Source organism: Hyaena hyaena, unplaced genomic scaffold (assembly GCF_003009895.1).
Source record: "Hyaena hyaena isolate Hyena2069 unplaced genomic scaffold, ASM300989v1 scaffold_977, whole genome shotgun sequence".
NCBI classification, from domain to species: domain Eukaryota; kingdom Metazoa; phylum Chordata; class Mammalia; order Carnivora; family Hyaenidae; genus Hyaena; species Hyaena hyaena.
In genome coordinates, this window is record NW_024081607.1 from 271,523 (window position 1) to 299,191 (window position 27,669).

At 39.4% G+C, this 27,669-nt stretch overlaps 1 protein-coding gene across 1 annotated transcript in view; it reads left to right on the forward strand.

The window, feature by feature from the left end:
• The window catches only part of GAP43 (growth associated protein 43), a 100,161-nt gene that overhangs the window by 55,424 nt on the left and 17,068 nt on the right, over positions 1-27,669 (forward strand). The window lies entirely within an intron of this gene.

The window sequence follows — 27,669 nt, forward strand, 5'->3', positions numbered from 1 at the left end:
AAGGCCAGGCCACTGGGGGTCATTGAGGCAGAGGAGAAAAGTCTAGAAGGTTTTTCAACGAACAAAGAGAAGCTGTGCTTAATTCTCCAAAGTGGCAGGGCTAAGAGCTAAGTCTGGCCACTCACATATCTCCAAGCCTGCGAGAGAACTCAGGCAGGTCTGTGTAGCCGCCAGTACTAGAGAGAGCTGCCAATTATCTTGTTAACTGCATTGACATCAATAGTAAAACTAGGTAATCCTGATTTTACCAAAAAAGGATTCTGTGTGCTGGATACACTTAATTTAATAAGTAATTACTGAGGCTACATATATTTTATAGATGGGAATTAGCTAATATGATTATTTGGCTCTAGGAAGTGCCTGGTTATAAATACAGCCAACTCCCTATTGGTCCAGATGATCTAGTTTGTGAATTGCTGGCAGCAAAAACATAATCTCAGACCACCTTTGCCTATCCCACAGTATGTTTCTGGGCATTCTCCCCACCATCAATTGGTGAGTAGTGTGTGTATGTGTGTGTACGCTCAGAGAATGTTAATTGTAACATTGAATCAGGGTCAAACTAATTAGGAAAATGTCTGTTGATGTTGCCAAAAACAAAATAAAAACCCCAAATATAGAACATGCTGTGAAGTCAAACATAAATTATCATTTTATTATTGAAGATGCTGCTTTCTACCATATGCATACATAGAGGGTCGACTATGATTATAAAAAGGAACTAGATTCTCTTTGGTTTGGAGCATCTTACTTGAAAGCTGGACTATTTTCACTGTTATGGCCCAAAGAGTCTGTGCAGAATTGGGAAAGAGCATTCCCAGACCAAGATCGATTTAAAAGAACTTCACCTCTAGAGACTAGACCCATGCCTCACCTTAACCATCTGTAATGGTGAAGCAGGTCAACAGTCTCCAAGATTTTTCTCTAGTCTAATATAACCCATGAATATCTTTCAGCCTCAAAGATTTTAAAGATAAAGTTTCTTCTGTGCCAGTTTAAAAGTTTGGGTTTACTTCTTTCAAATTTTGTGAACTTAACTCATGATGTGTCCAAGGACCCTCCTTTGGACTGGACCACATTGTGCCCTTGAGAAAGCACCTACTCCATAGGGGTTGTCTGGGAAATGTTTTGGCATCTGACCATTATGTTGAGAAAGTAATCATGGGACATTCGCTTTGATATTCATTTTAGATACTATATTAGATATTACAGAATGGCAGATGATTAGTTTAAATGTTTTCAAGTCTACTTTTTTCATCTTACCCCCCAAATTCTGTAAGAAGCCAGACTATATTAATTATTATTGTTATTAGCATTCTCTAGCTCCAGACAAATCACACACCTCTTTTTACCAGTGACTCATTTTAAATCTTTATTCTAACTACATATCAGCAGTAGGGGTCAGACCTTGTGGTTAAGAAGATGGGGATATTTCCCTAGAAAAGGTAAGGCACAAGATGAAGAATGGGGTTTCGATTTTATTTTACTCATCAGAACAAACCTTATTAACTACTTTTTTGGTTGTTTTTTTGTTGTTGTTCTTTTGTTTCATTTTGTTTTTTATTGTAATTCCAGTTAGTTGACATATAGTGTTATAGTAGTTTCAGGTGTACAACATAGTGATCAGAAATTCCATACATTACCTGGTGCTACCTGGTGCTCATCACGGTGATTACAAACAATAATAAGTCTGTTGTTTGTAAGCCACCTGGTCTATGGCCTTTTGTTACATTTCTTAATCTCCATCACCTATTACACCCGTCTCCCCACCTACCTCTTCTCTGATAACCGTCAGTTTGTTCTCTATAATTAGGAGAGTTAACTAATTTTTCTTTAGCTTCCATATGATGGCTGGAAATCACTTTGTATATGACAGATTATTATATTATTTTCATAAATTTAAAAATTAATCATGATTTTAGAAACTAAATATTTAACGATACTAAAGTTGTATTTTTTTGAGATTTCTAATGTTGTGAGAATAAATAAAGACGCGATATAATTTTAGGTTTGTGCTCATGATTTGGATTAATAGAAAGAGGGACTGCTTGAATCAATAGAAGTCTAAAATTTTTAACGAAATTCAGTTTCATTATTTTGCAAATTATGGTGATTCCAAATGAATTAATGAAGTATTTTATGTAGCACGTGCTCAGTAATGTCCAGTGATGGATGAATGAATGAAATTGACTAGATTTAATTTGTAGATAATAATTTCTTCACTCACTCATTCCTCCTGCAAACTGGCTTAGTCTTTTCACTTAATTTGATTAAAAATGTGTTGGGTTTTTGTAAGCAAATGGAAATTGTGTTCTGTCCTAAATTTTACAGATTATAACTGAAAAATGTCTCCATTAGTCTGAGTTTGAAATGTACATTGAAAGGTAATTGAAACTGTGGGTGAAGTACTTGAAAATAATCACAAAAGACATTTTATTTTACATTGTTTCTGAGTTTGGGGTAGGTATAGTCATGTTGGTTACATTCTGAAATGCTGCCTGTAGTTTCTATCCCAACTGATGTGTCTATTAGCCTTGCCTGCTGTCTGTGACAAGCACAAATTACCCAGGTATGATGAATTTCAGGAATCACAGAAACTAGAGGTGACAGAGAAATCTATCACAGCATAGCAGGCCCAAATTCCCAGGAGCCCTGTACCGTGTTTTCTTCTATCTCCCATTGGATTTCATTCCAGTCCAGGTTAAAATAACAGTATTTCCAATTGAGCTCTACTGTCTGGAGATAGATGGCTACCCTGAGTTGCTGTAGGATTCTACGGCTGTCTGGATGGGTATAGAGAGACAAGCAGAGAGGTTGGAGTGGGGTTCAGGGCATAACAAATCACTAGAGAGAATTCAGGACAATCATTTCTGTCAGCAAGAGAGTCAAACAACTTAGACTAAATCTCATCACTGCTTTAATACAAACGGAAATGCTTTGTAAATTGTAAATATGTTTTTTCACTTCTTTTATTCTTTATGGGTTTATTACAGGTGGATGCCCTTTACATTAATCTTTGGAGTTAGTTAGTTTTTGTTTTCTTTTTCTTTTTTTAAATCCCCCAGCTGTATCTCCCTCTCTCTCTGCTTTGCCCCTCTACCTGCCTATCTCTTGATATGCATATGACCAAGAGACTTCAGTGCCTTTCTAATGATGAATTTTTTTTGTAGGAGGAGGAGTGTTTAGGCATATCTAGGACCCTGCTCCCCTTTAGCCATGAGGAGAGAACTTTCAAGCTGCCTTTAGTGATAATGTCTTTGGTATCTCTTGATGAACAATGTTACACTGTGTTCATTGGGCTCTCAGTGAAGGAATTTTGCTGTGTCTCTTCTCCATGATAATTGTATTGACTTTCCCCAGTAGAGGACTCCAGAATTTCTATGTGGCCAAATGCAGTGATGCAACACTACTACCAAAGTAACACATCCAAGTGGCTAGAAATCAGAGAGCTTGACTAGGTAGTTGCCACAGGGTACTTGACTGATACTACGGGCAGATGTAACTCTGAGTTACCCGAAGTTTTCTTTATGTTGAACTTGGCTGTATTTTATTTTCATAACCTCATTACCTCTTTCTATCTGAGATTATCAATAATGATCTTGGTAACAGGGGAGTTTTATTTGTTATTGTCTGAACAGAAAAATTAACTACCTCTTTTCTTCCCTTTTTTGCTTCCTTCCTCCTTCCCTCTCTTCCTCTTTCCCTTTCTTCCTTCCTTCTTTTTTTTTTCGTTCTCTTACATTAACTTTTTACTGTGTGTGTCATTCGGATCACAAAAACGAGTAAGATATGGGCACTGATCTTAAGGTATACTCATCCAGTAGCGAGTGGGTATGGGATAAAACTCAGAGAGTGGTGTTGAAAACAATCACAGTAATAATATCGACCCCATTTAATTCTGCAAGAGGTATGGAGTATGCCAAAGGTACAGCAAGGCACTGCAGAGCAAAATACAAATGAGACAGTGTTTCATGCAGTTTAAAACATGATAAGAAAAAGTTTTTATATAACGTGTGTCTCTATTGCCAAACTGTTAGTTAGCAAAAATAATGGATGCAAAAGTTATAGTTTCTGGAATCATAATTAAGTGTAAGAAAATGAAATACCCAGCCTGTGTTTCTGGATTTTGGGCAATTCTTTATGTTCCTTCAAACAAAATTTTCCTAAGTCCCCGCGTAACCATCCATAATATTTTTAGCTCTCCAAAGGACAGATCCTCGTCCACCAAGCTCTTGTGTTAGGTGTGAGATTTCCCGAGGATATTTACACTTATCTGGCAGGGTGCCTCATAAGCAGTTTTGATATGAGATGTGGTTTCAACCACATCCCAAATTTATGTACAATTCATAAATAGTGAAAATTTGGGTTGTGAAACCCATAAATGTTGTCTATAAAACGTGGGCACTCCGTCAGATACTCAGTGACATCCTGCTTAAAACTGTTGATTATTAAGTTTTTATGGAGCATTTTTATACTGCTAGAGTAATCATTTTTATTGGCTTTTCTTTACAACAATCCACTGGCATTCGATAATATTTTCCTTTCTGCTTTTATATTCTGAGAATAGAGGCAAGGTAGAGGCAAAGAAAATGCATATTCTGCCCACAGACACATTCAGTGACAAACCTGGGATCAAACTGATAGAACTCTAAATTCTCACCTTAATTTTAGCCCCGGAGTTCTTTACATCTCTTTTAAGGTGCTCTTGAATCTCACTTCCTACATTTTCTCTTTTGCTTAGCAGTTGCAACCACGTTCTCATTATTGTTGGGCAATACCAACCAGGACTTTCCTGGGCCATCCTATGACCTGTGTGCCCAGAAAGATAATGCAGAGGAAAGAACGCTGAACTCGAATAAAGACACCACGGTTCTATTTCAATGTTTTTACTGACCAGCTGTGAGATTTTAGGCGAGCCATTGCTTTTCTCCAGGCTTTAGTTGACTCATCTTTAAAAGGTGGGGCTAGGAGAGTTGGTTTTTAAGGTTTCTTTGAGATTGGTTTCTTTTTAAATTTTTTTTTAATGTTTTTAATGTTTTATTTATTTCTGAGAGAGAGAGAGAGAGAGAGAGCGTGAGCAGGGAAGGGTCAGAGAGAGAGAGGGAGACACAGAATCTGAAATAGGCTCCAGGCTCCAGGCTCCAAGCTAGCTGTCAGCACAGAGCCCAACACGGGGCTCGAACTCATGAACCGTGAGATCATGACCTGAGCCAAAGTCGGACGCTTAACCGACTGAGCCACCCAGGTGCCCCTCTTTGACGTTTAAAATACATAGTTTTTGTAATGGATAGCACTTAATGAGAATTTATCAAATGTCTGACCATATGCTGAGTGCTGTCTGGGGATTATCCCATTTAGTCATCAAAAACACTCTGGTGTAAATACTTTTACAGATAAGGAATCTGAAGTTCAGAGAGATCGAAGCACCTGATGGTTGTCAACAGCCAGCAAGTGGCTGAACCAGGGGCTGAGCCCTGATGCCCTGATTACAGAGGTCATGTACTGAACCCTGAAACCCCTACAGGTATTATTCTGAAAGAAACGAAGATGAGGAGGATATCTAAGAACCGCCTTTTCATTTGTATAATTGGACCTGTAGACTCTTGTCTAAGAATCACGAGTGATTACTCTTCCAGATGAATAACCAGTAATTAACCATACTCCCTGATCATAATTCCCTCACAGTCCCATCATCCCCAGATTATTGGGAATAGTAAACTAGTTCTGAATCTTGGGTTCCTAGTGTGAAAATCCTTCGGGTACTGTTTTATTAGGCCCAAGAGAGCTATAAAGATCAGTCAAAATTGACTGTTCTTGACAGAAGTGCCACTAACCCTATTTTATACACTGGGAGAGCTGAACATGGGAAAGTGAAAGTTTCAGATCTCAAACAGGTGAAAGTAATTCATGTATTCTAGGTGGTCCTTACCCTGAATTTGGCTTATCAAAATTAGTGTCTTTTAAAATTCTCATTTATATCTTTTTCCTCCCTTTTGGCAAGTACATTTCTGAAAGACCCTAATACCTTTATATTTATAACTGAATTAATATAAAGAACTTAATGGAGAGGACAGATTGAAGAACCATCACTCTCTCCATTTAAATAAATGTAAGCTGACAAAAGATAAGAGATGTTTTAGAGTCAAGAAACATCGCAAAGCCTTTTACCTATTCTTTCATAGCTCATATTAAATAACTACTATTGCCTCATAAACAAAGCTAATAATCAGAAAAGCGTGTACGTAACTGCTAATTTTAAAGTGGTAAAACTATATTTGTAGCTGAAAATGAAACAGTATTTCTTTTTTTTAATTTTTTAATTTTTTTTGAAAGAGAGAGAGAGACAGTGTGAACAAGGGAGTGTCAGAGAGAGAGGGAGACACAGAATCTGAAGACAGGCTCCAGGCTCCGAGCTAGCTGTCAGCACAGAGTCCGACACAGGGCTCAAACCCACGAACTGTGAGATCATGACCTGAGCCGAGGTCGGATGCCTAACCAACTGAACCACGCAGGTGCCCTGAAACAGTATTTCTTAAAATACAGAATATTTTCAGATGCTAATGTATGTTCATCAAATATATTTTCTCTTTTTGTCTGCACATATACCCACGCACACAGATTCCCAGAAGGATTCAAAAGAGGTGGAGGCATAACTAAAATCCCTAAGGCTTACACAGTCAGTCCATTTGGCTAAACATGGAGAGAGAGCAGAGCACTCAGTCTAATGGACTAGAAAGCATGGAGTGGTCATTACTCTTACTTTCTTCACACAATCATAGCTTCATTAAATAAAGAATGGGTGGCTTTCTGTAACCAGACATAAAAGGAAGGGAAGAAGGAAGCCAATGGTGCTCCTTCAAGCTACAGGACTTGAGCCCTTAAAGATCCCCCAAAATAATGTGTTTTGCAGCATGCATAAAGGGAAAGCTTTGAAAGGACTCATAATTTTGCCAGCCCTCTTAGTCCTGGGTGAATTTTGTGTCATAATAAAATGACTGATTCAGGTGCTGAACCTCAGATCAATTCCTATAATCAAGAAAATTTGAATCTCTGCCTTCTTTTAAATAGCTTTAGCCAGTTACTGATCTCACAGCAATAAAGCTTGGCTCCCTAAGCCATTAATTTCTATCTGGGCTTATTTAAAAGAATTGCTCATAAATTGTTTTCACAAGGATGATGAATAGAATCCATGTTTTTAATAGATCTAATATCTTATAGGAAGTATCCGGCAGCAATGCTCTGTATTTTCAGCATAACAGACTAAACACCATCTAAAATCAAGAGACCTGAATTCGTGTTCAGGTCCTGCTGTGATTCCAGGCCAGCACTTCTACCCTTTGGGCTTAGTTCCAACACCCACAAAGTAAGTGTTGCTCAACTAGGTCTTCTCTGCCTTCTAGTTCTAAAAGGCAAGTATGCAATGATAGACTAAAGAGGAATCTTTGAAATGTGGGCACATGGCCTCTTATTCAACCATGCTTGAATTTTCTAAACTATTAGCAAAGTGGGTTTAGGGGACAGAGGAGTAATAAACAGGTTTAGAAATAGGGGCAAAGCATCCAGGAAGAGTCAGTTCTAAGAAAGTTTATGATTATATTGGAGGCCCAGGAAACTGCAAAACAAACTCAGTGAAATTTTCTAACCCATCTTATACTTGAGGTTGAAAATGAAGTGTTGATGATGATGTTTTCTGATATGGTTAGACTCTTGCTTATACGCCTGCTGACCCTGTCTCTGAGATGAAAATCTACAGCTATTGTGGCCATAATTTGCATTCAACAGTTTCATTTTCTTCTTAGAAATTTATTTTTCTTCATTGTTTATTTTTATACCCATCTTATTTATTAAATAATTAAAACAGCTTCAAGAGTATATAAAGTCTTGGATTCCTGTGTAGAGCAATGACTACATCTGACAGGCAATTGGGTTGATAAGCATTTAAAAATTTTTGTCAGTAGAGTGTCACTAAAACATAAGAACTAAACATATGGATAGGCCTAATTTAACTTTCCTCCAATTCTTTTATGTATTCTACAGTCACAGTAATTGGATCTTAGACCATTAGTGAAATTAGCTCACAGGCCTAAGTCTTTAGAATTGGGCTATCATACATTCTAAGAATAAAATGGTTTAGATGATGCATAAGTTGTGATTACTTAGCAATTCTCACATGAATTTTCAATCTTCAAGTCACAAATTATGGGAATGTAGAAGATAAAACGTTCCAGTTTGATCATCTCATACTATTCTATTTGGAATAGAGACTACCATTTCTAAATATCTTCAAGGGGAAAATGTACCCTAGGAAGACTAGGTGCCTTTTCTTATAGGTCATGTATAATATTAATGTTCTTTCCTGAAGCATCTATGTAGTCAAGTAAGTCCTGAGGCTAGCCTTTTGTTTTTATATTTTTCCAGTATTAGTTAGTAGACTATTTTAGATTTTGTAATAGAAACCAGAAACCATTCACCTAAAGTGATCCCTTCTTGCTGGTGCATGGCAAATGTGTGTATTTCTCAGATAGAGTGGAGATGAACGTTTTTATAGCCCTGCCAGAATCTTCTTTGGGGTATGAAAAGGTACAAGATCTAACTAAGATATGCTTAAGTATTATACCTATGCCTGTAGCATAGCCTTCTGCCAATGCACTAGCACATGTGTGTATGTGAGCACGCGCACACACACACACACACACACACACACACACAGATCTGACATTTAGGGAAAGGCCTGCCAGTGACCTCAGGCTGTCAGAGAAAATCTGGAAAAATAATAAACAGCATACATGTGTTTTCACCCTAAAGGTCATCAAGAAGTCAGAACTGAGGGGAGGGGATGGATGGATGGCTCCAGGGACACCTGTCTCTCCGAAGATATGTGTGGAGAGCATCGCTGCGTCCTCTGCCGATTGTGTTATTGGAATGTACGGAGAGATAGGGAGAGCTGGGTGTCAGGCCTAAGGCTATCTATGATGACATTTAGTGTGAAAATTAAACTTCTGTGTAGGCTAAATAGAGGGAAATAGTCCAGGAAAACTTCTTGGTGTAGAGGTTACCTCTGCTGAGTCTTGAAGGACAAGATGTATCTACTGAAAAAGGGGTATTTTTTATTTAAAAAACTCAACAAACTATCTTTTATTCAAATCCACCCAAAAATTACAATAACTTAATCCAACTCATAATTCATCAGCAGCTATTGAAGATTAATCCTTAGTGGGAAAAGGAGCTCCATGATATGCTTTGTTTATTGTTGGGTCCCTGACACCTGTAACAATGATTGGGAAATAGAAGGCAGCCAGTAGGTACCTGATGAATGAGCTAAGAATGAGTGAACCATGTTACTACAGTAGAGAAAGTCCTAAACTGCCCTAAGAGACTGGATTCTACCCTTAACACTGCGGGCAGGCAAATTCCTTGCATTCTTTGTGAGTGAGTTTACCCTTTTCTAGAATAATAGTGTTGGACAGAGGATCTCAGGGTCACCACTGTTTCTAAAATAGCTCGACAGTCCCCATGTTGTGACACATCTCAACCTCTATGCAGATTCTAAGTGACAAAGGGGAGGCAGACACTTGCTTATGCAGAAAGCTGTGCTGCTGTCAACCTTTCTTGCTATTTTGGAAGCTGAATACAGAGCTCGCTGCAAATTTCGTTGTTACTCAGGCATACGTCATCCCGGAGGTAGCTAGGTTTCAAACTGTTCAGACGCCAGAGTGAGCATTTTGCATTTGTTCAGAAGCATATTGAGAACTAGAGGAAACCAAAGCGGCTCTGTTCTGAAAGCAGGTGATTAATTTCATTCCAGCCCCATGAGTGACCTGTGTGGGTCTCGTGCCAGTGTGTGACAGGTACACCTAGAGAAGGAATGATCTGCCAGGTTCCTTGGCTCCTTTTCCTCATCTGACATGTTTAAGTAATCTTCACAGGGTGTTAAGTCTCCTGAACATGCTGTGCCCCCACAACAGGACGAATTGTTAATATGTTTCCAAACCAACAGTGTTGGGACAGAGACCAGAAGACAGGCTTCCACACTCCTGTTGCTTCTTTTCCTTCCCCACAGTGCTATACACATAATTTATGTATAGCTTGTGAGCCATTCAGGCTATAGACCATGAGGGATGTTGGAGTGGAAGTCTAAATAGAGTTTTCCTCACATATAAACTCAGACTTGAAGCAACTCTCGTGTATTTGATAAAAAGAAAGGCAGGGCCCCACTCTATGCAACTGCCTCTAGTCCAGGGGAAAGGGCTGAGAAAGCCCAAAGTTTAGCCATGAGTTTGTAGAATTTCCCCACTGGTGTAATCAGATTGTTTTCAAAAGAAAAGCAGCAGTGGAAGATGTTTGTTTCCCTCCTTCCTTCCCTTGAACATGGAGGGCTTAACTATGCTAGGTGGAGAGCAGAACCTGGCTTCTGTTAGAAAATGCACGTCAGTTTCCTCTTTCTGCCAGAAAAGCAGAAGGTAAAAATGAAGCAAAATCTTGTCACGTTTTGATTTGCTATTTATGCATGTTTTTCACCCCAGCAGAAAGGTAGAACTTTAATATGTAACACTGTTTGGGGCTGCGCTGAGCAGTCTGGATATAAGGTTCGTGCAGTTGTCAGATTACACATTGCTTTTGAACTTCTGTGAGGGAAACCCTTCTCTACTTCCCTAACATCCTGATAGAGCAGGCTTTTGCAACAGTACCACACAATAAATGAAGAAATAGGTTTTCATGTTCAAATCAATCTGGAACTCGGGGTGCATGTCTATCACGTCAGAAGTCACCATCATAGGATTAGTTTGATATATGAGTTAGAATGAGCATTTCTTAAATTTTCAGGTATTATAGAATAATCTTTCTCCTGCTCACTCTCTGTCTGCATTTTACTCACTTGGCTGTTGCCATCTGAGTTTCCTGAGAATTGTGCATGGATATATGTTACAGTGTAAAAAACAAACACATAAAACCAAACAAACCCAAAACATAAATCATTCGTGATTGATGGCTCTATCCGATACCTGCAGTGATATGCTGGTCAACTGGCTCCCCAAAACAAAACAAAACCAAAAACCCAAATTCAAAAAGCCTCAATTTGTAGTATTTGCCGACTTCTATGGTATAAATACCCCCATCGTAGCTGATTTCAGGCTACCAGTGTTTTGTCACTAAAACATACAAATGGGCAGTTATGCTAACAACTTACTCTCAGTAGCCAGTGTGAGCCAGCTCCATCATACCCCAAATCAGTATATTCTAATAATTTAATAAACTTGACTTTTGGTGACTCTAAAATATGGGGACAGTAGTTATCAGCTCCCAGACAATGTGTCAGTATAGAAGCACATAAATATCTGTTTATAACACTCACAAACATATATAGTAATGCATATATATATACATCACATACACATATGCCTTGAGAACCAGTTTTAACATTTGCGGGGATTTCTGTTATGCATTATACACTTATCAAAGGTTAAGGAAAATGGTAAAATTTGGAATTGTACCTGCTATACAACTAGAAAAATAGTTGTCTTCAAAAGTGTGATCTGAGCTGCATCTTTTTAATGAATTGAGAGGCTTTTTTATCTTTTCAGGGGTGAAATCAGGGTTTGAATTAAGTTGTGACCATTGCTGACATTTCCAGCTATTAATGGAGAGGAAGGCTTGCCTCTTTCCTCTCCTTTTTTAGTGAGCGTGATGCTTTTAATTCTAGGCAGAGCTTTGTGAAACAGTGAAGTCACAGAAGCAGGATCAGATTAGCGAGTAATCACTGAAGATGTTTTCAAAATTTTTAGCCAGGGTATCAATTGTTCAAATGATTTTCAAATATATCTGTAGGAAACCCACACACAGAGTTGAGCTGGTTGACAATCACAGGGGGAAATGGAGATGGCTGGAGAGACCCAGGGCTCCTTTTACTCTGCTTCTATTCTTCCCTCTAAATAGACCTTCTCTGGGCTCTGAAGTGTAAGTTTGAAAAATACATGAAGAGGGGTGCCTGGGTGGCTCAGTCAGTTGAACGTCGGACTTCAGCTTGGGTCATGATCTCACGGTTCATGGGTTCGAGCCCCGCACTGGGTTCTGTGCTGACAGCTTGAGCCTGGAGACTGTCTTCATATTCTGTGTCTCCCTTTCTCTCTGATCCTCCCCTATTCATGCTGTCTCTCTCTCTCTCAAAAATAAAAAAAATATTTTTAAAAATACATGAAGAAATTTCTCTCTTACCAGCTTTCTACACATGGTCAGCAAAATGGTCAATGTCAGGTCCAAAACGGTCTGTCTCACTCATGGCAGCTGATCTCTAAAAGTATGGATAACTGGAGACATATTGATTAAGTAGTATATTATGTGTATTATTTAGAAGGTCAGCATAACTCCCCCCCCCCACTACCCCCTATTTTATAGCCCAATTGTTTAGGCACAGATAGAATTGGTCTGAGTAACCTCTCAGCATGGTGTTGGGTACATTAAACAATTTCCTGTTTTATTTTGATTCCAAACAGTATTGACGTCATGCAAAACGTATTTTATAAATAAAAACCCCAAGAAGAAAACTTATTTTAAAAATAAGAAACTCAAGGAGAATTTATTTTCCAAAACTTTGTTTTAAAACCTTAAATTGGTGAATTTTGAATTGTGTTGTGCCTTTAGAGCCCTGAAATCCCATGGAGTAGCACCTCAGAAATGGTTTTCTGGAAATTGGGTTGTTTTGCAGGCTGGCACAAAGATCTGGGTCCTCCACTATCCCATAATCCCCTTTCCCTCCACTAACCGTTTCTGGATTTTGGTAGAATTTTGACATTCTAACTAATAATAACTGAAAATTACCATTCTATACTTAAGGCCAATTTCAAAAGTCTTTGAGTTTTGGAATGATTCAAATTCAGCTGAGCATAATCAGAACTCCTCTTTTCATTCAGGCATCCACTCTACCTGTAGCCTGAATTGTTTATTTTACCAACGGATGATCTTCCCAGATATATTATGGGAATTGCTCAGATTCTAATTGTTCAGATTCAAATAGGAGTTGTTGAGATTGTTCAAATTCTATAAGAATGTGCTCATATTGCAAATTGTAAACAAATGGAAGTTAGGTGACTCACCCAGGGTTACTAACCAAGGCTAAGTAAAATTACTTTATCTGTAGCTTCTGGATCTTGTTTAAGATAACAGACTAATAATGTTATACTATTTTTTTAGTTCTTCAATTTTCAACATAATTTTACAAACAAAACATTCCCTCTCATGAGATACCACTTAAGGAACTCCATATATGTAGTTTTGAAATGCCTACAAAAAAAAAAAAAAAAAGATTTGTAGAAAGCTAAGCCCAAAGTCTGTCTCAAAAATTCTACAACAATCTGCCATCCTTCTTTTTTCCACTTCTCAGCTCTAGTGAATAATAACTGTCTGTGCCTCTGTCTAAAAAGATGCCTGAAATGGAAAACACCCATGGGTAGCAGGGCCAGTTCTTATTTTACTCCAGAGATTAACATCCTAAATGTCACTTGAATGATTAAAATCACAATGTGAATAACCCACCTGGATAAAAGGGGTAGATCCAATCATGGCATGATAATCTTAGGCTTAGGGTTTGAAGGGCTTCGATTTCTTCTTATAATTTCTAATAGATTACTCTGAAAACCACTCATACAAAGCTACAAATGTAGACCTATCCACATTAATACCCTATCTAAAGCTTTCCAGTGCATACCTTTAGAATGAAATCTAAAGAAAGGATTACCATGGCCTACAAGGCCCTGTATGATTTGACTTCCGCTTATCTCTCTGATCTGAGGTCTTTCTACTCTGCCCTTCTTTAGCCACACTACATTTTTAATGTCTCTGGAACACACTGCTTGTTCCTATGTCAGGGACTTCGCACTTGCTTTCTCCTTTGAGCTTCCATAGCTGTCTCTTAGCACTTAAGTCTCCATTTAGATATCCCTGGCTCAGAGAAGACTTCTCTGACCATTTGAACAGAGCAGCACCACCCTGGCCACCCCTGTCAATTCTACCATGTTTCCCAATTTGTTCTCTCCCTATCACTTTCAATGCCTAATATGTGTATTTATCTATCTAAAATGAGTTATTTATCTAACTCTCTCTAGACTTCCCATTCCTTGAAAGAGGGACTTGGCATTTTTCAACACTATAGCCCCAGTACTCAGGATGGAGCCTGGCACAGAGATAACCCTTGATGGACATCACTGATGGACTAATAACACGAATTTCACCTATGGAGAGGTTTCTCTTCATAAATAGCTTGAGAAAGGGGAAAATCATTTGAGTTTTCAAATTTGAAAGCCCACAATAAAGGTTAGGAATTTTTAAGGCAAGAGTCCAGTTGTATTGCCTACAGGCCAACTGGTTTAGGCTTTATAAATCAGGAACCTCCTTTTGATGACCTACTTCTGAATATCACCCAGTCACCCAGACACTGCATCTAGATGAGGGTGTTTGTCTCAGAATGGAAATTGGTTCAAATATGAAAAGAAGTTTGGGCCCCTAGAGAAACCCGATGAGGTGTGGCTGTGGGCCCTTCATGGAACAAAGAGGAAAGAAGAGGCAGAAGGGAAGAAGAATAGGAGAGGCTAGAAAATAAGAGAGGAAAAAAAGGATAAGAAAAGTCAATGGGGACCAGAAATGGAAGTGTCAGGGGACTAGAAAGAATAAGAAAGGAAGAAGAGAAAGAAGAGAGGGTGGAAAAGAGAAAGAGGAAAGTATGAAGCATGGTAGACACAGGACTCGAGGGGCAGGGAACAGCAGAGGAAGGGCACTGAGCTAGGCACCGAGAGACAGGGACCCTGTAGTAATGGGGTGAACCTGCTCGCTGGAGTAGGCAGGCCACATTTACCTTCCTATCCGATAAAAGGATATGGTTTTGAAGGTGTCTTCCATCTCTAGCTCTCTGTATTCTTGACTTTACAAATAACAGGCCTAAAGAGCTCCCTAGCAAATGGATTTTCTGTCTCTGAGCAGACCTAAGTGGCAGATGGGGCCAGCTCCCCAAGGAGAACCCGCCCCCACCCAGCCTGGGCTCGCTATTGTTAGAGCCCTTCTACGGCAGAGTCCGTCCCCAGCCAGTGCAGACTCTGCCACCAAGAAACGCTGCCTCTGCGTGCTTCCAGGCAGGAGAAGGAGAGAGGAGTTGAGAGCTTCATTACTCCACAAGTTTAAGTGGATGGCTGTTTTCATACTAACCCATTATGGATTCCAAGGCATGTTTCAGAAAGATTTTTTATGTAAAACACCACATAGGCAAACAGCATTGAGTCCTGGATTCATTTCCAGTTTCTCATGATGTGCTTTCATGATTTGTTGAATCCCCAATCTCTTCATTCATAAGATGGAGATAATGCTACCCTCAAACAGTTGCTATGAGGATTTAGTAATGTAACATATTTAAAGAACCTGGTACAGTGTAGGTCCTCAGTAAACATCATTTTGCCTTCTCTGTCTTCTGATCATCTGAAATAAATAGTTTTCATGCCCCCCTCTCCCCTTATGGAGATCCCCTGGGCAGATCTTCACATTGGCAATGGCAGAAGCAAAGACTGTCTGTCATCTGTCCATAGGTAAAACAGTGGAAGAGGTTCTTTCATCCAGCAAATAAAATCTTTTTTTTTTTTTTTTGGCAACCTGAAATAAATGATCTCAAAGAGTATAAAGTACTACAATAAATGTATTGCTTCATAGATACTGCAACAGTAGACAGAGAATTGCAACAGCCATGGATTTAGCTAACTCTCTTCCTTAGAGACTTGGCATTGCAAGGGAAAGTCACAGGTGTTAGAATTGGACTTGTACTTGAGTGAAAGGCCTGGTCTCTAACTCATTTTATGCCACTAGCTCCACATCAGTTTTGTCATCTCCATAATAATATAATATCTTCTTTGCTGAACTTGGTGGTTGTTAACATCAACTAGATCACATGTAAAGTGTCTATTACGGTATTTTATTGAACACATAGTAATCTACGTTCCTATTATGGTATTTTATCGAACACATAGTAATCTAATGGAAAATCACCATTGTTTCGGTTCCTTTCAGCTAAAACTATCAGAAAACTTTCACATGGCATTACACTTCTGATTTTATAAAGGAAATTAATGGGCAAATAGGACATGGTTTATGGCCAGTAAGAGAGACACATAATGATCTGCAGTCTCTTCTGGGAGTCAGAGATTATTTGGTCTACCTTGTAGCTCAGCAAGATTACCGAGTCCTTACATTATCAGCGATGATTGAGCCTGGAAGTCAGCCAAGGGCACAGGTAGTGATGTTAGGATTAATTTAGGCTCTATGTAATTGGTCCCTCGGAAACTGCTATCTAGGGATTCAGTAGAAACTGTTGGGGTCCCTTAAGGGAAACCGCTAATATACTCTTTCTAGGTAGATAACCGGCTATAAACTGTGACATCTTGGATTTCAGTCTTATAGTAATTCTTAGACCTAAAAGGAAACTTAAAAGTCACCTAGACCTGGGAAGTGAGTGGGCTTCATGAGGGTCTTTTAATCCAGTGAAATCATTTGCAAGAGGTTATATTATGTGTATATATGGATGACATTCTTATGTCCTTGTCTTTCATCAGATACTCAACAGGGACCATCTCACAAAAACATTAAGATCCACTCTATTCAAACAATCTCTGGGAGAGGTTGTGTAGATGTGTGTTTTAATGAAAGATGAAACGTGCTAAGGGATTCAGGTTGCATGGTCTGCCCACAGCCACACAATGAGTATCAGAAAAAAGGCAATAAACACAGATTTCCCAACAACTGAAATTCCCTGTCATTCAATTAATTTTTATTTTTATATTATTAAAAAAATTTTTAATGTTTATTTATTTTTGAGAGAGAGAGAGAGAGAGAGAGCACAAATGGGGGAGAGGCAGAGAGAGAGGGAGACACAGAATCCGAAGCAGGCTCCAGGCTCTGAGCTGTCAGCACAGAGCCCGACATGGGGCTTGAACTTAGAAACCATGAGGTCATGACCTGAGCTGAAGTTGGATGCTTAACCAACTAAGCATACATATGAAAATAAAAATTTTTATTTTTAATATGTATAATTTCCATACCACACTAGGCATGATGGGGGATGTAAATGTATACAAGTGAATAGCACTGTCAAGAAAGTTACAATCTGGTTGAGAAAAAAGGTAAGGATCTTTAAAGAAAAAAGAAACCCAGGACCAGTAAAGAACAGTGTGTCTGCTTGCAAGCTGCAGTCTATAATTGATGAGAAGGGATTCAGAGGTCAGGATGGTGAGTAGGATCCAAAGGAAAGAAATGAACATCACTATGGAGTATTGGTAAGAATACTGGCCCTAGTAGTTTGTGTCCATGTGGAGAAGGTAGATATGCTGGACCTGCTTATTAAAAACCTTGAAGTGGTAAAAGGACTTGACAGTGCAAATGAATGGAGGGTGCATAGAGAGTGGTTGGAGGTTCTGTCTCATTATTTTTCTCCAAGAATGACTCTGATGTTTCTCTACAAAATTTATACATAAAGCAGAATCTACACTTACTAATTCACTTTAAAGACTAGTAATAATTTTAGTTTATTTCTTAAAGCAGGTTAAATGAACAGTATTTAGTCTGAGTGTTTAATCATTTCAGAAGGACTGAAAAATAAAAATTCATGCAGGACAGCTTAAAAGTAGGACCCAGTCACAAAAGACTGTACCAACCCCACTGATTGCCTTGCTCTGTCACTTGCCTGGAGTCATTTCTTCCTGGAGAGTAATTTCTGACTTAGCATTCCACCCAGGCTCCAAGTCTGGGAACAGAATTACACTGGTGCCCTCTGCTGGGCAGAGATGGGAAGTTCAGCAGGAAACAATGGTGTACTGGTCTTCCAAGTGTAGACTGAGTCCCTGTTTCTGAGCCCAAGGCAGCCTCCAGGCTGGATCCATTTAATGTCCTTTACAGCCATCCTAGTCAGGTATGTTCTGACATCATGCCTGAATTCATTAACCAAAAGCAGTAATCGGATTTTTATTGTAAGGAGGTTGTCAGCTTATTTTTAAAAAGTAGACCAAGAAAACTCTCCCCTTTTCCTTGACAGTTTGAGAACTGGACTCTCCTTTGATTGCACACAATACCATGACTCATTGTGGGTGGTGGCCATCTTGCTACAGAACAATACCTCCTGAGAGACCAGTGAGAAACTCTAAGGCCATTTTTTTAATCCTGTTCAATTATTGTTTTTTTGTTTTGTTTTGTTTTGTTTTGTTTTGTTTTTTTAACGGTGGGTAAAGCACATTGATATTCATCATTGATTTCTTGGCTCAAATAATCAGAATTAATGCCAAGGTGTTAAATTAAATTTAGAGTGTCGTCTCTGGTGTTCCTGTAGTACCCTGTTCAGCTGATTTTTCGCTAGAGGTGAAAACACATTCAGTTGTAATTAAGAAAGGGGTGGAGGAGTGCTGAGAAGGAAAGCAAAAGAGAGAAGAGTTGTGAATTCTCACGTGTGCAAATTGAAGGTGAACTTCTAAAATAAAATGATTGGGGGAGTGGATTGAAATGGTCATTTATAACACTCCACTTTTATTTTATTTTATCTAGGATCAATAGCATGGACATGGAGGTCTGCCTCTGGTTTCCATAACAACCTGGCTATTGAAAGACTGCAGGCTCCACAAATCCCCAATTATCAGCCTTGCAGGGCTTATTAATGGAGCTGAGGATCCCAGTGAGGCAGGCAGCTCATTGCTGGCACGTGCCTGGTAGGCTGGCAGGAGGGTGGAGGCTATGGGAAGGGGAGATGTGTAGTGAGGCAGCAGCCATTTGTCCCCCTGTCACTTGGGGGTGGGGTGCAGTCAGTCAGGAGGCTGTGTGAGCATCCCTGAAACCTTGAGTGGCCGAGGCTGCTATTGCAGGCAGTCCAGAAATCAAAGTGGAGAGGTTTTTTCCAGCCCCACCCAGAAAGCCATCCATCTGGAGTAAATCCATATGAATATATCACATGCCCCGTATGTTTATTGAGCTCCTATAATTAATTGAGGCTTCCTCACAAAGACAATGGTGACTCTATATTTCTAATATTAATTCAAGCCTTAATTAACATGTGAAGCCAATGCATATTTGCACCTAATGCATATTTGATAGCTTTGAATTACTCAGTCTTTGGTCTGATGCTTGCTTATTAGGCCCTCACCACAGAACAACTGTAATAGGAACAATAATAGTGATAGCAGTAACAATATAGATTACATTTACGTGTTTTGTACCAGGCTCTCTGTGACCCTATGATGAGTGGTATCACTGTCCCTTTTATGGAAGTAAGAGAGCTTAAACAGCCTATCTCAGACCACATGGCTAGTGAGTGTCAGTACATCAGGGTCTCATTTCTGCTCCCTCTATACAATTACTTTTATTCTCCCCTTATTATTAAACTTGGGTGTCCTCAAGATAGAAAAGGAACAACACATTTATAGTAAATTCTGTGTTCTCCAATGTGATTGGGGAATGGAACATTCTGATTAATCAAATGTTTTGATTAATAATTGCCATCTGAGTCATAATTGGACTTTCAGTTGGGAAAGGTTTGGGACATAATAAAATACACACAACATTAGAAGTATAGTAATCATAGTCATAAAATGCTTCAGGATCATTATACAAATGTCAATTTTTATTATAATGGAGAAGTGTTAGTTGATAAAGATGTCTATTTGACAGAATGCCAGATGAGCTGTTTTGTAGCATAGACATATCAATGTCTTAACAGTTTTGAGTTTTATATATTTCGAAGTACTTTATGAGAATCACCACTGAAGCTTAATGTGATCAGAAAAAAATATATTGGAGGATCTTCCAGAGTTAAAGAATATTAGTGCTTGGAAAAGTTCAAACTCATTAAACATTCTAGATTACTGTGTTTTTTATTTTTTATTAAACTGTTTCTACTACACCAGAATGTTACCCTGTGTTTATGACACATATGAAATATTTGACACATATGAAATATGACATTCCTTGAGGTAGTTGGATCCAAATCTGTCATAAAGCACTATGAGTAGATCAGGGTGAGCAGTTTCCCTCATAGCTGCTCAAGCAACAATTGTTATGATTTTAGTCTCCAGAACTGATGATCGAACAAGGACTCTATCTTATTGAGAACTGCGAGAAGTGACATAGGACTGTTAGTCAATACTTAGCATAACATCTATGCATTTTATATATGTCTCATACACTTTACAGCAACCCTATGAGGCAGGTACTGTATCCCCAGTTTATAAATAGAGAAATCAAGGCATAGATTGGTTGGGAAGTGGTAGTTACCAGAGGCTATCTAGGCATTGAGTCTGTTTTCTTAACCAGAGTTGTCTATACTGACTGTCTACAAGTTTCTTCTTAATCTCTTGAATGCACAACAATCACACCTACCCTCCTACCCTCCACTGAAACAACTTTTGCCAAAGTCACAAATGACGTCTACTTTGCTAAAATCCAGTGGTCAACTCTAAGGCCCCATCTTTGGCTTACCAAAAGCATTTGACAGTTGATCACTTTCTACCCTTTGAAATGAGTACTTCATTTGTCACTGATCTTCTAGCATATTACCTCTTCCTGATTTTTCTAACACGTTGTCTATTCCCTTCCAGTTTCCTTTGCCTTCCTTTGTTGGAGTACCCCACAGCTCAGTCTTGGACCTCTTCTCCATTCACATTTAGTCCTTTGGTCATCTCTCCTGGTGTATGGCTGTAAATATTGTCTAGAATCTGATAAATCCCAGTATTCCATTTGCAGCGCAGATCTCTGTCCCCACTTCAGATAACTGCTTACTCTCCATCTCCACTTGAATATCTAATAGACCTCAAACTAAACATTTTTGAAAACCAAACACTTGCCTTTTCTCCCTGAACCTGCTTCTTCTCGAGTCTTCCCCATCTCAAGAAATGGCAGGCCCATCTTTTCCTGAGACTCAGGTCATATATCTTGGAATTATCCCTGATTTTTTTTTTATGACATTAAGTCTGTCGGCAAACCTTGTTGGCTCCATGTTCAGGATACATCTAGAAAGTGAGCTCATCTCAATTTCTCTAACACCCATCTGGCTTCAACAAAAGCCATTGCCCTAAAGTGGCCTCAAAGCGCTTGACAATTAACATCCCCCTAGGTCCACTGCTCAGATTCCCTCTTCTTTTACTCTCCCTTTCTTGCTCTATTCTGGCAATAGTAATGCCCTTGCCCCATCGCCAGTAGCTACAGGTGCTCATAGCTACCTCCTGTTCCCTCTGCCTGGAAATCTCCTTCCTCTAGACCTCATAGAGTTTACTCCCTAGCTTTCCTTGGCTTTTGTTCACATGTCACCTCCTCAGACTTTCCTTGTTTGATAGTGTCACCCCACCCTCATCCCAGCATACTCTATTCTTCATCCCCTATATTGCCTCTCACTGCCACCTGACATGCTATACATTTCACTTATATATTTATCGTATAATATAAGCTCCATGAGAAAAGGGGATTATCTGTCTCATTATTGTTTTGTGCACTACTGTATCCCCAGCAATTGGAGCAGTAGTGTGTACTTAATAGGTGTGTTTGATCAATGAATGAGGAAGAAGATACCTACTTAGTAGAACAGAGTAGCTGAGTAATCCCGATAGTCAATGCGTACTTATGTGGCAAAGGTAATCCCAAATCACTCTCTTAGTCAGTTGGATCACTCCTTCTTGCCACTAAAGAAACTTCTCCTCTGCCACCTGGGCAGATGCTCCCCCATCTTCCTTTGTTCCTGCAAGTTCCTTGGTGGGTCAAATAGTTCTGACATATGATGTCATTCCTCCTACTGGCCAGAAGACCTTGGCAGCTATACAGTGACTGTAACTAGGCTGTGCCAGTGTTAGCAAAGGACCAGCTCCAAGTCTGTCTCACCGCTTCAGTCACTGCCAACATGGTGCACAAGTCATAGAGAATAAACTGGTTTTATCTCCCCATGCAAAGTACATCTCTAAAAGCAGAGAACCATTTTAGCAATCCAGAACCACTGGGAATTCTGCCCTGACTGGAGATAGATGGCAAAAACACACCTTTGCTTAGGAGTGAGCTGCCTTTCTCTCATGGGACATCATCCAATCAAAGCCATGGAAGCTTTCATGTCTAATAAAGAGTCGCTAGTGGATTAAAATGTTCTACTTATCATAAATTATAGTTAAGTCAGCGTTTACCTCTCAGTGGCCCTTTTTCAAGTATGTTAAATTTGCCTAATGTTGATTATAGCTCAATATGATAATGATTGGGGCATTTTTTTTTCACTTGGGAGGATTTCTTCAGAATAACCACTGCATAAAAATCTGCAGACTGTATATGTATATGTATATGTATATGTATATGTATATGATGTATATGTATATAGTTTAGGCATCTCTATTAGTTTTGATTAGTTAGAGTGACAAGGATTAATTCTCACATCATCTATTATCTTTGCAAAGTTGGAAAACAGTTTTGTGACCCAATAACTCTACTAAAACAAGTAGGTCTTCTATTAGATTCTAACTGTGGTGGATAAGATTGCCTGAGTAAAGGAAAACACTGGCAGACAAGAAAATCAAGTCTGTATAGCCTCAATGAACTTTGGTGAGAAAGGACTATTCGATAGTAGCAAAGACCCCGGAGGTCCCCGGGGGTATGTTTGTATGTGGTGGCACTCAGTCAAGGAAGTGAAATGTAGACATGTGGGTAGGGGGTGGGACTGGGGACAAAATTAGGTGATAAGAGGGGTTGGGGAGATCCCAATCCAAAAGGAATGTGTGGTAGATGGGACCAGTATTACAGCACACAACTGCAAAGCTTTAAAATCTATAGATTGGAAACCTCTAATGATAGGAATCTGCTTATGAAGAAAAGAACAAGATATATTTGTATGATTGATGATTTTGTCCCAGACTGGTGATTCTTCATTTCTTACTCATTCCCTCAAGATCCTTCTTTATTTGAACAGCAGTGCAACCCTTGCATATAACAAGGCAAAAAGGAGCAGCAAGAAGGGAGGACTCTTCAAGTATAAAGAGCTGTGATCAATCTCCATTGCTGAGTGCTTGTAAAAGTGGCATCCAGTCTTGGGGATTGGAATTTCCTACTTCCGAGACTTCCACTGACAATTGTTGATCGTGTCTGTTTACTGTGGAAAGCTTTAGTTTACTGAGGAAGTACTTTGGCGTGGCAGGAGGTTGATGGGAATATAATCATTCCAGCTCAGCTATTCATCTTTAGCAACCTGTGTCCTGACGCCTGCTGGGTATGGCAGATTTCTGCCTTGTCGCCTTGTGTGGAATCACATGAGAGAAACAGTAACAAGGTTAATGCCATCCTTTCACAAAGAGAGTTTTGTTTGCTCTTGCTTTCTCTGCTACTACTCTCACACTCTCTACCATTACTCCCACCTTCCTTCTTCCACCCCCACCACCATGTTCCCACCGGATCTCCTGAGAGCCGTTACTCCTCAGCCCATCAGCCAAAGTTAGTGGGTTTCCATGGTTACCAGGCAGCTGGTGTCTAGACACTGAGAGATGCCTTGCAATTGAGCTGCAAATCTAGTTTCTATCATACACACCCCTCTCTTCCCTCCTCCTCTTTCCTCCCATTTCTTCTTTATTTACAGCGGGCATTAATGCCAACACGGGATGGAAGTTCCTTTTGACAGGCCATTAAAGGAAGGAAGGGAGGAGAGAGAGGGTGGAAAAGCCAAACTTACTGTCTTGTCATATCAGTAATGTGAGAGAAGAACTGAGGTGACAGATCCCGATCTGGCTCTTCTTTCTTCCTCACCAAGGGTTTTATTTAATTAAAATATTTTAAATTAGAAACCAGTGCCACTAGTCCACTGGGAGCCATAAGCATCTTTAAGAGCCAATAAGAGCATTTCAGGATCAGTGTCAGCTGATGGCACTGGACTGAGGTAGAATCTTTCACTGTTTCTGGATGATCAATGTTATTTCTCTTTCTCTAATGCTTGAGGGAACCATATGCCCGTAAGTATTACCAGATGGAAAGCTTTGGAGTGGGATGGAGGCAAATACAAGGAAGGGCCTTAACAGCTACACATCAGATCTGGAAAAGTCAAATTTAATCCCCCTTATTTCTTCTTAGAAAGAGAAAAGAAGCTTCTGACAGGAGTTGGACTGGCACTTACAGGTAGGCCTTGGTATTCTCTTGTTGACGTAATCAATTCTTTAGGACACCAATATCAGACTTTGTGTGAATGCCCAAGACAAGACCACCATAATTGTGTCTGAGTGCACACTAATTATGGGCATTATCTAAATCATAAAATGGCCAGATATTTCCCTAGCTTGGCTAATGTGAATACTGATACTCACCTCATTTCTCTTTCTAGATAATGTTTGCTGAGATGAGCAATCATAAAACAACCTGTGTCTCGTGTTAGCATCCAATTCAGACCAAAGCTCTGATTCCTTGAATCCTACTCCAAATCCCCTCACACAAGCCCAGATAAGTCTTCTAACCCTGTCTTACTGTAGTGCCACATGGTGTCCCCCTGTCTGTGTTCTCCCTAGGAGTAACATGTCAGTAGATCCAACTTTGTTTAACTGCAGATGTGTTCCTGGTAGTCCTTGGCTGGAAGGTATTGATAATTCATAAAATTTATTTCTATATTACAATTTATAGTGAAATTCAGTTAAAAATCTTTTTCTCATTTTCTCCTATATCTTCTAAATATTTTCTATTTAAAAAAATTTTTAATGTTTTTTATTTATTTCTGAGAGAGAGAGACACAGCATGAGCAGAGGAGGGTCAGAGAGAGAGGGAGACACAGAATCCAAAACAGGCTTCAGGCTCTGAGCTAGCTGTCAGCACAGAGCCGGACGCACGGCTCGAACCCACAAACCATGAGATCATGACCAGCGCCAAAGTTGGACGCTTAACCGACTGAGCCACCCAGGTGCCCCTCTTCTGAATATTTTCAATGTTATCTTTGTCTCCAAATGTATTGCTACAGCCCCATGAGTTCACCAATTCTCCTTGTTTTTCTTTTTTTTTTTTTTAATTTTTTTTTATTTATTTCTGAGAGAGAGAGACAGCATGAGCAGGGGAGGGTCAGAGAGAGAGGGAGACACAGAATCTGAATTAGTCTCCAGGCTCTGAGCTAGCTGTCAGCACAGAGCCCGATGCAGGGTTCGAACCCACGAACCATGAGATCATGACCTGAGTTGAAGTCAAACACTTAGCTGACTGAGCCACCCAGGTGCCCCAGCACAGTTCTCCTTCTAAGGTCTCATAAAAATCCAACTTAAAAAACAAAATTAAATCCTAATTTATTTTTCCTATCCCTAGTATTTTCTTTCTTTTGGTCTCAACATAAGACAAGATGATGTAGGCCCCTCAATGGATTTAAAAGACTTTTTGGAAATTTTGTAACCTGAGTCAGTCGTGATGGCAAAGACATGTGGGTCACACAGAGTGCAAACATCAAACATGTCTAAGAAAACTTATAGTGAGATTATGACCAAAAAAATTGATTTAGTACATTCTCATTAAAGCATGAAGAAAGACATGTCCCCTGCTTCAAACTCCATGATGTCAGAGAATTTGTTGAGGTAGGAACCATCTCTTCTCCCTTTCACGTTATCATTTGCTGGCTTTAAAGAACTGTTTTAGCTACCACTATCAGTTACAGAGAAGACACTTTCAAGAAGGCCACCGTGGAAGCAGAAAGATATGTTGAGAGACAACTACATTGGTTCAGACTTTAATGTCTTCACTGCCCTCTGAAAAGCCTGCCTGGCGCACAGCCATATATCCCTCCAGGCCTCACCAATGATATCACTTACCATCATCTGTCTTTCAGGTTGAATTCTATGGCTGGTTCTGGAATCGATACTCTTCTCATTCCTAGACCAGGTCAATTTAAAGAGCACTATACACAATCAGCTCAGCATCAAGTCAAGTTTGCCCAAACACCAATAATTGATCTCCTACTTAGGAACAGTTCCACTGACTAGACTTCTGCTCGGTTTGCTTTACCTAAGTCCCTGTCTCATTCATCTCATTTGTATTCTGGTTTCCTGATACTAAGGCACTGCCTTATTCTCATTCATTCTCTTTGAGATGAGAATCTTGTTCTTGGATCTATGATTGGAAGGCCCTGTTGCTGGCTAATAGACTTCTCCAACTGTTCATGGTCTCTCCTCCAACACTTGTTGACTACTCCTGTTGTTGACCTCCTGTTGACTATTGCCCTTAACCATTTACTTTACGTTCTGTGTTATTTTTCCCTCACTGTACTCCCTTGAATTGCTTATTACTGGCTCCATGCCCAGGCAGTAGTCTCTATTCCCTTTGAGTTTGGCACATATTTCAACAAAAGTATCAATACAGTTATTTTTATTTTTTCTTTCCACTTCATGGTCTCAGAGAGATATATTGTTGAGAAAGAAGAATGAACAGACATAAATAGGTACATATGGAGAGAGAGGATTTTAAGGAATGCTAAGGCCGACCTGGTTATATTTGTAGTGATAGTGATTGTATGATGTCCAGTATAGACTGAGATATAGGATTGGAGCCAGGAGTAGAGTCAAGGATATAGAGAAATATTTGGCAATAGAAATTGGAATTTAATGTGTATGAGGCCAGGAGTCATTAAAGTTTTGTGATAAGGAAAGTAATATGGTTACAATGATGATAAGGATTAACAATAAGACAGTGATGATATAAATTGGGTGGTTACCTGGCTATGAGGTCAGGACAGAAGTCATTAGAGAAGATGCATTTTTTGTTGCAGGGTCTACAAAAAATGTAGAACTGAATCTTGAATTATAGTCACATTAGGGGACAGGGAATAAAAACTAGACCCATGATGGCAAAGAAAATCTGGGAAACAGCAGAAATAAATCCAGTATACAGTCCCCATTAAAGTTAGGGGAAAAAAGAGTATTTTAAGAAACAAAAATGCACCAACAATTAAGGAGATTATTTTATTCAAGCTATTGCAATAGAGACCCCCAGCTTACAAGATCATGTCTTCGTAAGGGGGTTTTTTCTTAGATTCATGGGAAGAGTGGCCAACTTACATGTGGGGTTGTTGTGTAGCCAGTGGAAGATGTGGAATCAGTTAGCTGAACAAGATTTGTTTATCTCTGTGTCTAGCTTGTTTCAAAGGGATAAACAATTGTAATCTCAGCTACTCAATTATGAGACGAAGAATGGGAAATTCAGAGGGTCAGTGTCTGGCTTTGTCAACAGGTGCAGGCAAAGGGGGGAAAGAACCAGGTTTGACCTTGCCACAGGTAAGCAAGGAATCACCTGCAAGTCTTCTGGGAATCATGAGAAAGAGTGGATAGCAAATCAGGTGGAGAAGAGTGCTTTGCAGTATGACATTTTTCTGGAGCACAAAAAGGTGCAGAGACTTTAGGAAACAAAAGGTTGGAGAAATTCCTTAACTGACCCTGTATTCTGGAGCATAAAGCTCAACAGTGTCAAAAGAAGTTGTCAAAAAAGATCAAGAACAAAGGTAAATGACAAAAGGCCTTACCATTTGGATTTTTTTTTCATTAATTTGAGGAGAGTACTGTTAGAAAATGGTCAAGTTAAAGTCAGCTTATAGAGAAATAAAAGATGAAGTGAAGAAACGATAACGTAACAACAACTTAGCTTTTCATGCAGTTTGAAGAAGTAAAGGACAGATTTGTAAACTTCTTGAAGAAA